Source organism: Dermacentor andersoni, unplaced genomic scaffold, assembly GCF_023375885.2.
Source record: "Dermacentor andersoni unplaced genomic scaffold, qqDerAnde1_hic_scaffold ctg00000530.1, whole genome shotgun sequence".
Classification (NCBI taxonomy): Eukaryota; Metazoa; Arthropoda; class Arachnida; order Ixodida; family Ixodidae; genus Dermacentor; species Dermacentor andersoni.
This window is the reverse complement of record NW_027315213.1, coordinates 37,501-51,370: the sequence shown is the minus strand read 5'-3', so window position 1 is coordinate 51,370 and position 13,870 is coordinate 37,501. Positions and strand designations below refer to the sequence as shown.

Here is a 13,870-nt window from a genome sequence, read left to right as displayed (position 1 = left end):
GAAGCCCGGAAGGGCGCCCACACAACTGCGGTGACGTGAACGAGCGACCAGCTCTGGAGCTCGACGTACTTCGAAGGCAAACAGCGCAAATTGCGATCGCGCTGGCTTTGCGCACGGCGCGGGAATCGGCCGGCGTTTCATTCCCACGTTTTCCGTGCACGCAAGCGTGCGCTTCCGACTCTCTCGCAAACGTGCGCGCTACATGGCAACAGACGTTCGCGCCTCGTGCTTGGACCGCTCTTTCCCTGCAGGTATCCGACTCCATCCTGCGGCGGTCTTGCTAGAGGCGCGCACTCGTCACGCTGCAGTAGTAATGCCTCGTTTCCGTCTTTTCGAAGAATTGGCACAACGGTTTGCCACCGTCTCCCTCTCGTGAGGCCGCTGGCGCGTGGCTTTAGCGCTCAACGTACTGTCCATGATGCCGACGCGGTCAAAACGAGTCGACGGACGCACGTTCCCTGTGCGCCGAAGTCTCTCTTGATATGTGATCCGACCCTCAGACAGACGAAGCCAAGGGAAGACCCAAGGCCGCAATGTGCGTTCAAAGAATCAGTGCTCAGTGTGTCCTGCAATTCACACCAAGTCTCGCAGCTGGCTGCGTTCTTCATCGACCCGAGAACCGAGTGATCCACCGCTTAGAGTCGTGAAAAATAGTTTGTTCAATTCAGTACAGTACAACCAGGGTTTTAGGCACGTGGCGTCTCCCTGTGTGTGGTTTCGAAGAGCGCCTTTCGGCGTGCGCTCCTCCAGTCTCGCTCTTTCGGCGGCCGCGTCTCAGCAGCTGAAAGCCTAATGGCACTCCACTCCTGCTACTCGCGCGTGTGTTTTGCGCCCACGCCTTCCTCGCTTGCCCTCGAGGTAGCTTATGCCGTTTGCGCGCACTCGAAGCCGGTTTTACCTGCCATCCAACCACCGGACCCGTGTGTCTCGTGTGCACGTTCACATCGCTCCACTAAAAATTGCAAAGAGCGACAGAGCCATGATTAGGGCTAAGCCGCTGTGGAGTCTTTAACGGCTACACGGCCACGGGCAGGGCTTCACCCCCATCGACGTGCTTCGCTTCAGTCAGCAGTAGGTTCATAGAAGGGCCTCAAACACACACACACTTTCGCATCGGCAGATCGCCGCAGCATAACCGCTGTTGATCCAACAGCCTACTTGAGACGAAAGACAAGAGCCCGGCGCGCGTACTCGCGCAGCTCTCCAAAACCACTCGGCCAGTGCCAGGGACGGCTCCCTGCGCCGGCGCCACAACAAGTCTACTTGAGGCGGAAGACGAAGCCAGCAAGGGCCTGGCCGCAAGTGCGTTCGAATCCGGGACTACAGTCCCTCGTCTGTCCGTACTTCCTCTTTCGACGTGCGGCGCCTTCCCAAAGCGCACAAGTCCGCTAACCGCAGAACGCTTCCGACGTAGCAAAGCCGCGTTTCCTTCGGTACTTCGCAGCAACGCCGCCTTTCCCTCGGCGGCGGGCGAATAGCCTGCAGACGTCGTCGCATTAAACCGCGATCTCGACACCTCGCGCGTCACGAGCAGGAGCCGACCGGCAGCCTCCGGCCCTTTCGGACTCGGTGGCATTTGCCGCGGAGGACGGGAGAGCACTTTAGGCCACGGTTCCTTCCGTACTTGGCAGCCGCACCCTCATACCGACAGTTCCATGACCGACCGAGCGCCACACCGTTCCTTTAGTACTTGGGCGGCAACAAAGTCGGGTCGTTACTCCATACTCGCCGCAGGAAGCGACCGGCAGCCGCCAGACTTTTCAGACTCGGCAGCGTTTGCCGCGGAGGACGGGAGAGCGCTCGCACCACGGTTCCGTGTGTGTACTAAGCGGCAGCGGCATTAGCTCTCGACCGTCAGTTCCTTGACCGACCGCACGCTTCGCCGTTCCCCTCGTACTGGGCAAAGCAGCAGGTCGGGTCGTCTTACTCCCATTCCGCGCAAGAGCGCCAAAGCGGACAGAAAGCCCACCCAGTGTGCGTTACGCCGTTTCTACCCGCGGGCGCGGCCAAGCCAACCGTCCAAGGTTGCAGCCGGCGTCCACTGGGCGCAACAAATTTGGCACGGGGCGCCCCTCAAAATTCAGGCAGTCCCCGGCATGTTCGGGTATAGCCGTCCCCGCGTCCAAGCGGGGCCAGCGGCGGAAAGCGTCGGGCGCAGCGAGCTGCTTCACCCACACGGGGTAGAAACAATGGCGCTCGCCACCCTTCACAATCCGGTAATGATCCTTCCGCAGGTTCACCTACGGAAACCTTGTTACGACTTTTACTTCCTCTAAATGATCAAGTTTGGTCATCTTTCCAACAGACCGGCGCAACCGAAAGGCCGCGCCGGACATCGGTCCGAAGACCTCACTAAATCATTCAATCGGTAGTAGCGACGGGCGGTGTGTACAAAGGGCAGGGACGTAATCAACGCGAGCTTATGACTCGCGCTTACTGGGAATTCCTCGTTCAAGGGGAACAATTGCAAGCCCCTATCCCAATCACGAAAGAAGTTCCACGGGTTACCCAGTCTTTTCAGACAGGGATAAAGACACGCTGCTTCCTTCAGTGTAGCGCGCGTGCGGCCCCGGACATCTAAGGGCATCACAGACCTGTTATTGCTCTGTTTCGTGCGGCTAGGAGCCGCTTGTCCCTCTAAGAAGGTTGTAAGGTGCTGGGAACCCCGCACCTATTTAATAGGCTAGAGTCTCGTTCGTTATCGGAATTAACCAGACAAATCGCTCCACCAACTAAGAACGGCCATGCACCACCATCCACCGAATCAAGAAAGAGCTCTCAATCTGTCAATCCTCCCAGTGTCCGGGCCGGGTAAGTTTTCCCGTGTTGAGTCAAATTAAGCCGCAGGCTCCACTCCTGGTGGTGCCCTTCCGTCAATTCCTTTAAGTTTCAGCTTTGCAACCATACTTCCCCCGGAACCCAAACACTTTGGTTTCCCGGAAGCTGCCCGCCGAGTCATTTGAGTAACTCAGGCGGATCGCTGGTTGGCATCGTTTATGGTCAGAACTAGGGCGGTATCTGATCGCCTTCGAACCTCTGACTTTCGTTCTTGATCAAAGAAAACATTCTTGGCAAATGCTTTCGCAGTAGTTCGTCTTGCGACGGTCCAAGAATTTCACCTCTAGCGCCGCAATACGAATGCCCCCGTCTGTCCCTCTTAATCATTACCTCGTATTCCAAAAACCAACAGAACAGAAACGAGGTCTTGTTCTATTATTCCATGCAAGTTTATTCAGGCGACTCGCCTGCGTTGAGCACTCTAATTTTTTCAAAGTAAAAGCACCGGCCTTCTCGAGGCACACAATGAAGTGCACCAAGAAAGGACCGGCATGATGTTCAGTCCGAGCCGTCGCATCGGGTAGATGCACTACTCGTCTGGAACTGAGATCCAACTACGAGCTTTTTAACCGCAGCAGCTTTAGTATACGCTATTGGAGCTGGAATTACCGCGGCTGCTGGCACCAGACTTGCCCTCCAATTGATCCTCGTTAAAGGATTTAGAGTGTACTCATTTCAATTACGGGGCCTCAAAAGAGTCCCGTATTGTTATTTTTCGTCACTACCTCCCCGTGCCGGGAGTGGGTAATTTGCGCGCCTGCTGCCTTCCTTGGATGTGGTAGCCGTTTCTCAGGCTCCCTCTCCGGAATCGAACCCTGATTCTCCGTTACCCGTAACAACCATGGTAAGCAAGTAACCTACCATCGAAAGTTGATAAGGCAGACACTTGAAAGAAACGTCGCCGGCTCGTGGCCATGCGATCAGCACAAAGTTATCCAGAGTCACCACACAATACGGGCCGAAACCCGATCGATCTTGGTCTAATAAAAGCACCCGTCGCCCAAAGGGCTTCAGGCTCACTGCATGTATTAGCTCTAGAATTGCCACAGTTATCCAAGTAGGAAGAAACGATCTAAGGAACCATAACTGATTTAATGAGCCATTCGCGGTTTCGCCTTATTTCGGCATGTACTTAGACATGCATGGCTTAATCTTTGAGACAAGCATATGATTACTGGCAGGATCAACCAGGTAATCGTTCAACTGCGCGTCCAGCCTTTCAAGCAGGCCGGACGCCGTTTTTGCGATGCCGAGGCCACCTTCAGGCGCCCCAACACGCTTCGTTCTCGCAAAGGGTAGCACTTTGCACAGTCCGAGACGACGGCGTTCGAGCTCGCAACGGCGCCCTCCCCGCAGGGCCGGGTATCGCCACGCGGCAAGAAGCACGCAACATTCTCGATAGACCGGTTGTGTCGACTCGATCGCGGCTTGCGGTTTCTCTCGAGCCCGCAGCACTGGTGGACCGACCGACACTTGCAACGTAGCCGAGACGGCAAAGCCGCTAGGCGACGGGTCACGCCCGCGCCTTCGGCGCTTTCGTATTTGATTCGTCCGAGGACGATGCGGAACACACTTCGATATCGTGGAAAAAGCGTCGTCCGACAACCAGCCCCTAACGCATCAAGCGGATGAGGCTGCAGACGTCAGCTGTGGGATCCACGGGAGCGATACCGGGGACACGCTTGACGGGCACGAAGCCCGCCGCATATCAAACACCCAGGTCGCTTTGGGGGCGACTGCTCTCTGGGACCCCCATATAATAGCAGCGATAAGTACCCAGACCTCCATGGGGCCGTACTCGTGCCACTTTCGACGAGCGTTTGGCGAAAATCGTGCCGCCTCGTAACGCCGCGAGCAAGATTGAAAGCTTACGTCGGCAGCACAATGCCGAAGTCGTGAAAGCGCAGCGCGTCCACCGAATGCGCGAACGGCAATTTCTCGCCAATGGCCAGTACGGTTTCCTGCACAATTGCCTGTCTGTCGCCCTACGGGGCCCCCGGCCGATCGATTCGAGGCACGCTAGCACGGCCCCTTCGCCATTTCCGAGCACGAGTGCGAACAGTGCGGGCGGCGTGCTCGACGCCCCGGCTGACGTCGTTTCGGACTTTGTCTCTTCGCGTGCTCGCGGCAACGCCGCGGCCAACGACGACGTCTGCGCGGTTCTTTGCCGGTTCCCGGCGTGCTACAGTGCAGCCCTCTGCAGGGTGACACCGGCTCCGTCGTGGCCGTGCGGCGGCTTGTACGCAAAAGTTGCGTCAAAGGCGTCGCGCTCGCGCCGCCCCGGCACACGCGGTTTCGGACTTTGTCTCTTCCAGCGCTCGCGTAGTCGTGGGCACGATTGTCGACGTCGCAACGGTGCGCGGACACCGCCACGAGCACGCGCAAGACGAAAATCGCACTACGGTACAATGTCGGCCGGGGCCGTACGGCCCCTTACAGTAGCAGCGATAAGTGCCCAGACCTCCATGGGGCCGTACTCGTGCGACGCGGCGGCGTACTGCGCCGAGCCGAGCGCCAATATTTGGCTTTTGCAGGGCGGATTCGAGCTCTGGCGATCGCCGCGGTACCGCCGCTCACCGATTCAAGGCACGCTAGCGCGGCCCCTTCGCCATTTCCGAGCACGCGTGCGAACAGTGCGGGCGGCGTGCTCGACGCCCCGGCTGACGTCGTTTCGGACTTTGTCTCTTCGCGTGCTCGCGGCAACGCCGCGGCCAACGACGACGTCTGCGCGGTTCTTTGCCGGTTCCCGGCGTGCTACAGTGCAGCCCTCTGCAGGGTGACACCGGCTCCGTCGTGGCCGTGCGGCGGCTTGTACGCAAAAGTTGCGTCAAAGGCGTCGCGCTCGCGCCGCCCCGGCACACGCGGTTTCGGACTTTGTCTCTTCCAGCGCTCGCGTAGTCGTGGGCACGATTGTCGACGTCGCAACGGTGCGCGGACACCGCCACGAGCACGCGCAAGACGAAAATCGCACTACGGTACAATGTCGGCCGGGGCCGTACGGCCCCTTACAGTAGCAGCGATAAGTGCCCAGACCTCCATGGGGCCGTACTCGTGCGACGCGGCGGCGTACTGCGCCGAGCCGAGCGCCAATATTTGGCTTTTGCAGGGCGGATTCGAGCTCTGGCGATCGCCGCGGTACCGCCGCTCACCGATTCAAGGCACGCTAGCGCGGCCCCTTCGCCATTTCCGAGCACGCGTGCGAACAGTGCGGGCGGCGTGCTCGACGCCCCGGCTGACGTCGTTTCGGACTTTGTCTCTTCGCGTGCTCGCGGCAACGCCGCGGCCAACGACGACGTCTGCGCGGTTCTTTGCCGGTTCCCGGCGTGCTATAGTGCAGCCCTCTGCAGGGCGACACCGGCTCCGTCGTGTCCGTGCGGCGGCTTGTACGCAAAAGTTGCGTCAAAGGCGTCGCGCTCGCGCCGCCCCGGCACACGCGGTTTCGGACTTTGTCTCTTCCAGCGCTCGCAACCATGTCGGGGCCGACGCCGACGACTGCGTGGTGTTTCAACGATTGCCGGCGTGACACAATGCAGCTGCGTGCGGGATGCCAGCGATTCCGTCGTGTCCGTGCGGCGGCTTGTACGCAAAAGTTGTGTCAAAGGCGTCGCGCTCGCGCCGCCCCGGCACACGCGGTTTCGGACTTTGTCTCTTCCAGCGCTCGCGTAGTCGTGGGCACGATTGTCGACGTCGGAACGGTGCGCGGACACCGCCACGAGCACGCGCAAGACGAAAATCGCACTACGGTACAATGTCGGCCGGGGCCGTACGGCCCCTTACAGTAGCAGCGATAAGTGCCCAGACCTCCATGGGGCCGTACTCGTGCGACGCGGCGGCGTACTGCGCCGAGCCGAGCGCCAATATTTGGCTTTTGCAGGGCGGATTCGAGCTCTGGCTATCGCCGCGGTACCGCCGCTCACCGATTCAAGGCACGCTAGCGCGGCCCCTTCGCCATTTCCGAGCACGCGTGCGAACAGTGCGGGCGGCGTGCTCGACGCCCCGGCTGACGTCGTTTCGGACTTTGTCTCTTCGCGTGCTCGCGGCAACGCCGCGGCCAACGACGACGTCTGCGCGGTTCTTTGCCGGTTCCCGGCGTGCTATAGTGCAGCCCTCTGCAGGGCGACACCGGCTCCGTCGTGTCCGTGCGGCGGCTTGTACGCAAAAGTTGCGTCAAAGGCGTCGCGCTCGCGCGCCGCCCCGGCACACGCGGTTTCGGACTTTGTCTCTTCCAGCGCTCGCGTAGTCGTGGGCACGATTGTCGACGTCGGAACGGTGCGCGGACTACGCCACGAGCACGCGCAAGCCGAAAATCGCACTACGGTACAATGTCGGCCGGGGCCGTACGGCCCCTTACAGTAGCAGCGATAAGTGCCCAGACCTCCATGGGGCCGTACTCGTGCGACGCGGCGGCGTACTGCGCCGAGCCGAGCGCCAATATTTGGCTTTTGCAGGGCGGATTCGAGCTCTGGCGATCGCCGCGGTACCGCCGCTCACCGATTCAAGGCACGCTAGCGCGGCCCCTTCGCCATTTCCGAGCACGCGTGCGAACAGTGCGGGCGGCGTGCTCGACGCCCCGGCTGACGTCCTTTCGGACTTTGTCTCTTCGCGTGCTCGCGGCAACGCCGCGGCCAACGACGACGTCTGCGCGGTTCTTTGCCGGTTCCCGGCGTGCTATAGTGCAGCCCTCTGCAGGGTGACACCGGCTCCGTCGTGTCCGTGCGGCGGCTTGTACGCAAAAGTTGCGTCAAAGGCGTCGCGCTCGCGCCGCCCCGGCACACGCGGTTTCGGACTTTGTCTCTTCCAGCGCTCGCAACCATGTCGGGGCCGACGCCGACGACTGCGTGGTGTTTCAACGATTGCCGGCGTGACACAATGCAGCTGCGTGCGGGATGCCAGCGATTCCGTCGTGGCGGTGCGGCGGCTTGTACGCAAAAGTTGCGTCAAAGGCGTCGCGCTCGCACCGCCCCGGCACACGTGGTTTCGGACTTTGTCTCTTCGAGCGCTCGCAGCGATGTCGAGGCGATCGCTTACGTCTGCACGGTTTGCGGTGTGCTACAATGCAGCAGTCTGCCGCACTACACCTCTTGGTTGCCGAGGCCAGCACGGCAATTTACTGAAGCGAGCGCATTGCGCCCAGGCGGCAGCGGACTTTGTTGCTTCGGGAGTGCTCTTGCTGTAAAATTTGAACGGCTGCAGCTGCGCGAAGCAAGTGTACCTATTTTCACTCTCTCTCTGTCTGCCTTTGAGGCGACTGTAATTTCACTTTAAACGCAACTGGAGGCGGGAGCAACCTGATGAGAGTAGGTGGACTTCGGTACATGTAATTTAGAAATTGCTTTCAAGCTTTGAGGACATACACCTTCGCGCCATCTGCTTTCCCCGTCTCTTTGGCACTTTATAGTATGTGCTGCATGCTCTGCATTCCAAAGAAACACGCCTGTCTCTCTCCCTCTCTCACGTTCTTCTTCTTTTTGTAGCTGCTGTTGTAGAAGATGCTATGCTCTTTAATCGCTGTAACATAGAGTGCTTGCACAAGCCAACAACTTTTGCGTGTTTTTTTTTTTTTTCTCTTCCCAAGACGTTTCTGCCATTATTCACTAACTCTCGTTCTTAGTATGCAATGGAGCGTTAGCTCACGCCATCTACCTTTCTTTCTGTATTGCAAAGTCCGCAGGTTTTCCTAGTTCCGTACACAGATGGCGCCAATGCGTTTTGGCGCCAGGTTCGAACGACCTCGCTCTACTCGTGTTTGGCATTTGAATGTTTCAAAGGGGTTTGCGACAGGGGGTGGTTCTTGTGCAAGGCTGAGCTTTCCAGCTGCGTTTAAGCTATGCTAGCATGTGTGCGTATATATATATATATATATATATATATATATATATATATATATATATATATATATATATATATATAAATACACAAACACACACACACACACATGCATATATACATACACACACACGGTAATGGTAAAGATGATGAGGTAGCACTTTTTTTTTTCTTTTTTTTACAATGCCTGTGTTTCAGATGGCGATCTTTCTCCCCTCTATGTTTCCGGTTGGAAGGAGTGTGCAGCGTTTTCTATATTTATTTTGTCATTCACTTCTATGTTGCTCGTCTTCGTACATGGGGCATGCTACCTAATTCTACCGGTCGATTCGACACGTTGCGATCCGTCCCGGCCTGTGCCGTATCAAAATTTTCAGTGGGCCTTGCGGTAAATAAAAAGAAATGAAGGAAATGCGCGTAGTATATTACAATTGCACACGGGCTTGAAACGAAGCCCTCAAGGAAGGTCACCTTGAGCGGTCGCATTCAGACGGAAGTAAGCATTCCCCTGGCGCGTTTTTTTTCCGCTCGCCTGTTCCGTTTTCTACGAGGTTGCCTTGGTTGGTTTCGCGTTACAAGCAAGCTTGCACTCGGGTCTCGTTTCTACGCGACAGCGTTTCGTTAACAGCGAAAGACTGAGGCGTTGCGAATTCATCCGTGAGATAGGGAGCGTTGAGTCTGTACACAGGCTGAATTTTATAATATTGCCCACGCTGTTGCTGAGGTTACCCATGTCGGCAGGGCGCCCACAAGGCAGTAGTACAATGAAGTGAAGTGAAGGACATCGCTTCTCGGCCTTTTGGCTAAGATCAAAGTGTAGTATCTGTTCTTATCAGCTTAATATCTGATACGGGTTCTATATGGACCCACGATATTAAACCTATTTTTGGAAGTTGGCGGAGTGCTTGAAGCCTGCTTCACCTCCGCCGCAGGTCGGCCCGGTATTGCACTACCTCCGGGATCGGCCCCGCTCACTTAGGTGAGACTTCATTCAATCAAAATGAAGAGCACAAGCTCAACGCGAGCACTGACTTGACACGCACCATTCCTATACTACACGCAACGATGCCGGTTCGCGGACCACGAGAGTAATTAAACTGCCACTCCATCTGTGTGTAGCGTCGCACTTGTTGCGTCGCAAATGGGACAGCCGCTCCAGCAAATTTCTAGTTATGGGCTTCGAGAAAAATTAATGAAAGCAAAAGAAAGAACCAGAATTCCTATTTGTCCGATGTCTCTGAATGATTGTCTCCTGTAAAGAGCCACTTGGGGGGATGGGGGGTAGGATTAGCCGTGGGGTTCGCAATCAATATGAATCCCACTCAAAGCCAACACTGGATTTTGGAGTTCACTATCGCTTGGATCCGTAAACCACCGCGCCCACGCAAGCTCGCCCTGCCGCCGAAATCCGCTGCCCAAGTGGAAGAAAGATTCCCTATGAAAGAAAAATAGAGTGCCCGATTTCTGGCAACTACTGTGCAGCCTTTGTGTACACATTTTCGCAGCAGTGGGACCGAGCGCCTCGAAAACAAACTTGTCGTATGCCCGAATGTGGCGAAATATATTCAAGGGTTAAAAGGTGCCTCATCTTTCTAACCTGTATGTTACGAAGACCTGTTGCTACCTTTTCATCATGAACATCATCATCATCATCATCCTGGCTACGCCCACTGCAGGGCAAAGGCATCTCCCATGATCCTCCAAGTACCCCGGTCAGGTGCCGATTGTCGCCATGTAGTCCCTAATCTAATCTGCCCTCCTACCTTTCTGCCACCCCCTGCTACGCTTCCCTCCTCTCGGAATTCAGTCTGTAACCCTTAATGGCCACCGGTTATCTTCCCCCCAGATTGCATGCCCTGCGCATGCCCATTTGTTTTTCCTGGTTTAAACTTTGGTGTCATTAACGAGCGTTTGTTCTCGCACACCCCAATCTGCTCTATTCCGATCCCCCCGTGACGCCACACCCATCATCCTTCTTTCCAGAGCCCGTTGCGTCGCCCTCAGTTACCCTTCGGTAATCCTCAAAGCTTTTTGTTGGGACACTCGTGGCATCTTTCTCGTTTAATGAAGTCAAATTTTTTTCAGTTTTGGGGGAAAACTCAATGAGCTAGGCGCGATTGTGTCCCTGGCGCCGCTCTCAACAAGATGGCGGCGCCCATGCTTTTTGCCTGCAGGTTCGGCCCTACGCAGAACACGCCTGCCGGGCAGTGTAGCCACGTTGAAGGGGCAAAGCGTAGTGCAGTGAAGCGCTTGCTCGGGCGAAAAACGCAAATATGAGCCAAACAGGAATTTCCATTATTGGAAATTCCAGTTCAGTTTGCGCATTGCGTTCGCCTAAGGTAAAGAACACAAATGCGAGTGCCACAGCAGTCAAGTCAAAGCTTAGGATTGCGTACCATTTTTTTTTTTTTTTTCGTGCCTTTTACTCCTGGCCTGCGTGGCCCTAGCGCGCATGCACACGAAAGTAATGAAATGGTGAAAACACGAAATAATGCGGTGCGGCTGTATCATATCTATTTTGTGCGCTTTGTTCTTTGTGGACTACAGCGGTGTGCGTCATGAGAAAGTTTCGGTGCCCTTCTTGGGTGACCAGTGAAGCTATATTTAAAACCACATTGATTTGTACGGTTATTGCTACAAACTGCGTGTGGGTGTTTTTCTTTTTCGCTGCCAACGATGGGTTATCGCAACCGCGATCGGTTCTGCTGCTACGCTAGACGCGTGCTTGCCAACGGTTGGCTCTATACGCGACCCGCGACGCGTGGTCGGCACATTCAAGCAGTCAATTGCAAACCGTTCCAAGAAAAAGGATGTACTCCACTTGCCACCTAGTTCGACGATTGTACTTTCTGACCCTCGAGGAAGCGCCGCCATCCCACGTTTTCTATAATACGATAAGATTCAGAGCGACCGCGACCACTTGTCTTTGTCAATATCTCGGAAACGCTTTCTTTTTCTTTTTTTTTTTAAATCCAGATACTCAGACGCGCCCGTGTTCACGCGCACTTGCTCTCTCCGATAAGCAGGGAAGCTCGGTTGGGGTGGTGTCGGGCCTTGCGCATGCGCTGCTGAGCTCGTCGCTTCGCCGGCCGGTCGATGCTGGCGCGGTACTGGTAATGAACTTCGACGTGCATGGTGAAACGTCACTTTGTATTGCCACTGTAGACTAGCAATGCAATGTGTTTGCGAGCGATTGGATAAATGAGAAAGCGTGCACTGTCTACAGTTTATGCCCCTCTAGAGTAGTGGAAATGTTGCTCCAAGTGTTAGGTTTGTAATTTGCGCCTACGAACATGAACTAAACAAAGAAAATGGTCTGCAGCCGCCTTCGCTTCATAAAATTCCCGTACGAAGAAATTTCCGTGCGCGAATGAGAGAGCAAAAGAGAGAAACCATGCTAAGAAGAATGGCTGCCTTTTACGTGATCTCGCGCATGAAACCAGACGATGGATTAATTTTAGCCGTTCATTTTGATTTGCCGAATGTAAACCGGAACACTTTCTCCACGCGGTCTTCAGATTTGAATGGCAATCAATCACATCCTTTCTTTTTTTTTTTTTTTTTCTGTTTCTTTCTATCTGGAACCGAAAGAATTCAGAACGCCATTTCAATCTTAGATTCGATTAGATATCGTGACTGGTATGCTGAAATATCACGCCTTATCTGGTGTTAACCTTCTTGATCACGGCAATAAAAAATCGCCAGTTCCCGAACTTTAATCGCGCCGAAGATGAACCGATATGCTGGATTCTTATTGTCATGATTTTATAGAAAGCGCTGGTTCTATGGCTAGCTTTGAGGAAAAGAAAAACATCGTTCAGGAATGTATAACTCTAAACAACTAAAAAAAAAATCTGCCGGCAATTGGTACTACAACGAGAGTACTGAGAATACTGGAAAAGATGAAATCCAATCATGCTGAACTGAACTGAAATTATTTCATCAAGACATGCCCCGAAAAACGTGGCCACTTTCAATGATAATTTCAAATGTGATTTCTTTCTTTTTTTTTTTCTTTTTTACGACGGATAATAATTATCTTTCCAATGGCGGATGTGAAAATTTCAGAGCACGGCATTTTCGAAATCCCAAGGCCCCGGACGCATTCTCTCTTCTTTAAGTATTTTGGTGGTGCACACGGAGGAAAATTTCGCGCACGTAATTTATAAACTAGTAGTTGATTTTCTAGAAGAACACAAAGTGCTGACAAACGGCCAACCAGGACACAATTAAATTGGTATTACGCACGGTTTCGAAGCCGCGGTAACAAAAGGGTAACAAAGGGACGTTCATTTCGTGGTGTGGATTTCACGTCTCTCACAATAAAAAAAAAATAATAATAAAAACTACTGCATAAAATAGGTTTTCCCAAACTGGATGGTTTCGATCAGCTTTTGAACAGCCCTTCCTTAAATTGAGTTGGCGTTGATTGAGCAGGTGCGGGCCTCTGCTGTTTTGGATTTTTGTAAATGGCATCAGTACTGGACAGTCCGTTCACTTGAGGATCAAAGGAGAAACCCCCCAAAAAAATATCATATCGTGGTGAGAGACGTGGCAGATGAGTACAATTATCGGCAGAAAAAAAAAAAAAGGAAAACCGCCTCGTACTCAGAAGCCGCTCCTCTCACGTGTGAAGCTTCAAACAAATTGTTTTTCTTGAGACGCTCTATAAAGTTATACACAGCTCCTTAAATGCAGCACCCGCACACAAAGCCAAACGTTCCAAGCTGGAAAGAAAGCATGAAATTCGCGGTGCCCGTTTCCTGTGAAACAACGGGCAACATTACGCCAAGTCCGCTACCACGTCAGCCGGGGCGGCCACACCCCGCCCGCGCTTAAGCCACATATGGCGACTGAAAATGCTCACCGCTCAAGCTGCGCGCGGCAAAGTCCGCAACCACGTCAGCCGGGGCGGCCACGGAGAGCGCCGAACGCCCGCGCTTAAGCCTGAAAATGCTCGGCGCTTACGCCAGGTAGCGAGAAAAAATGCTCGGCGCTTAAGCCACGCGGGGACTAAAACTGAAGCCACGGGATTGTTGCTGAAATTGTATGCATTCCGGTGGAAGTCTGTCGGCGCCGGCGCGCGGCAAAGTCCGCAACCACGTCAGCCGGGGCGGCCACGGAGAGCGCCGAACGCCCGCGCTTAAGGCTGAAAATGCTCGGCGCTTAAGCCAGGTAGCGCGATAAAAATGCTCGGCGCTTAAGC

General features: G+C 54.6%; 3 non-coding genes across 3 annotated transcripts; 1 reads left to right on the top strand and 2 right to left on the bottom strand.

Moving 5' to 3' along the window:
- Window positions 1-490: 490 nt before the first annotated feature.
- Window positions 491-643, bottom strand: LOC140214652 (5.8S ribosomal RNA). The gene has a single exon (XR_011891588.1). It is a non-coding gene; the product is annotated as a 5.8S ribosomal RNA (ribosomal RNA).
- A 1,574-nt stretch (window positions 644-2,217) lies between these two features.
- LOC140214648 (small subunit ribosomal RNA) lies at window positions 2,218-4,032 on the bottom strand. Its single transcript, XR_011891584.1, has one exon. It is a non-coding gene; the product is annotated as a small subunit ribosomal RNA (ribosomal RNA).
- Window positions 4,033-9,447: 5,415 nt separating this feature from the next.
- On the top strand, window positions 9,448-9,639 carry LOC140214644 (U2 spliceosomal RNA). The gene has a single exon (XR_011891581.1). It is a non-coding gene; the product is annotated as a U2 spliceosomal RNA (small nuclear RNA).
- The last annotated feature ends 4,231 nt before the right edge of the window (window positions 9,640-13,870 follow it).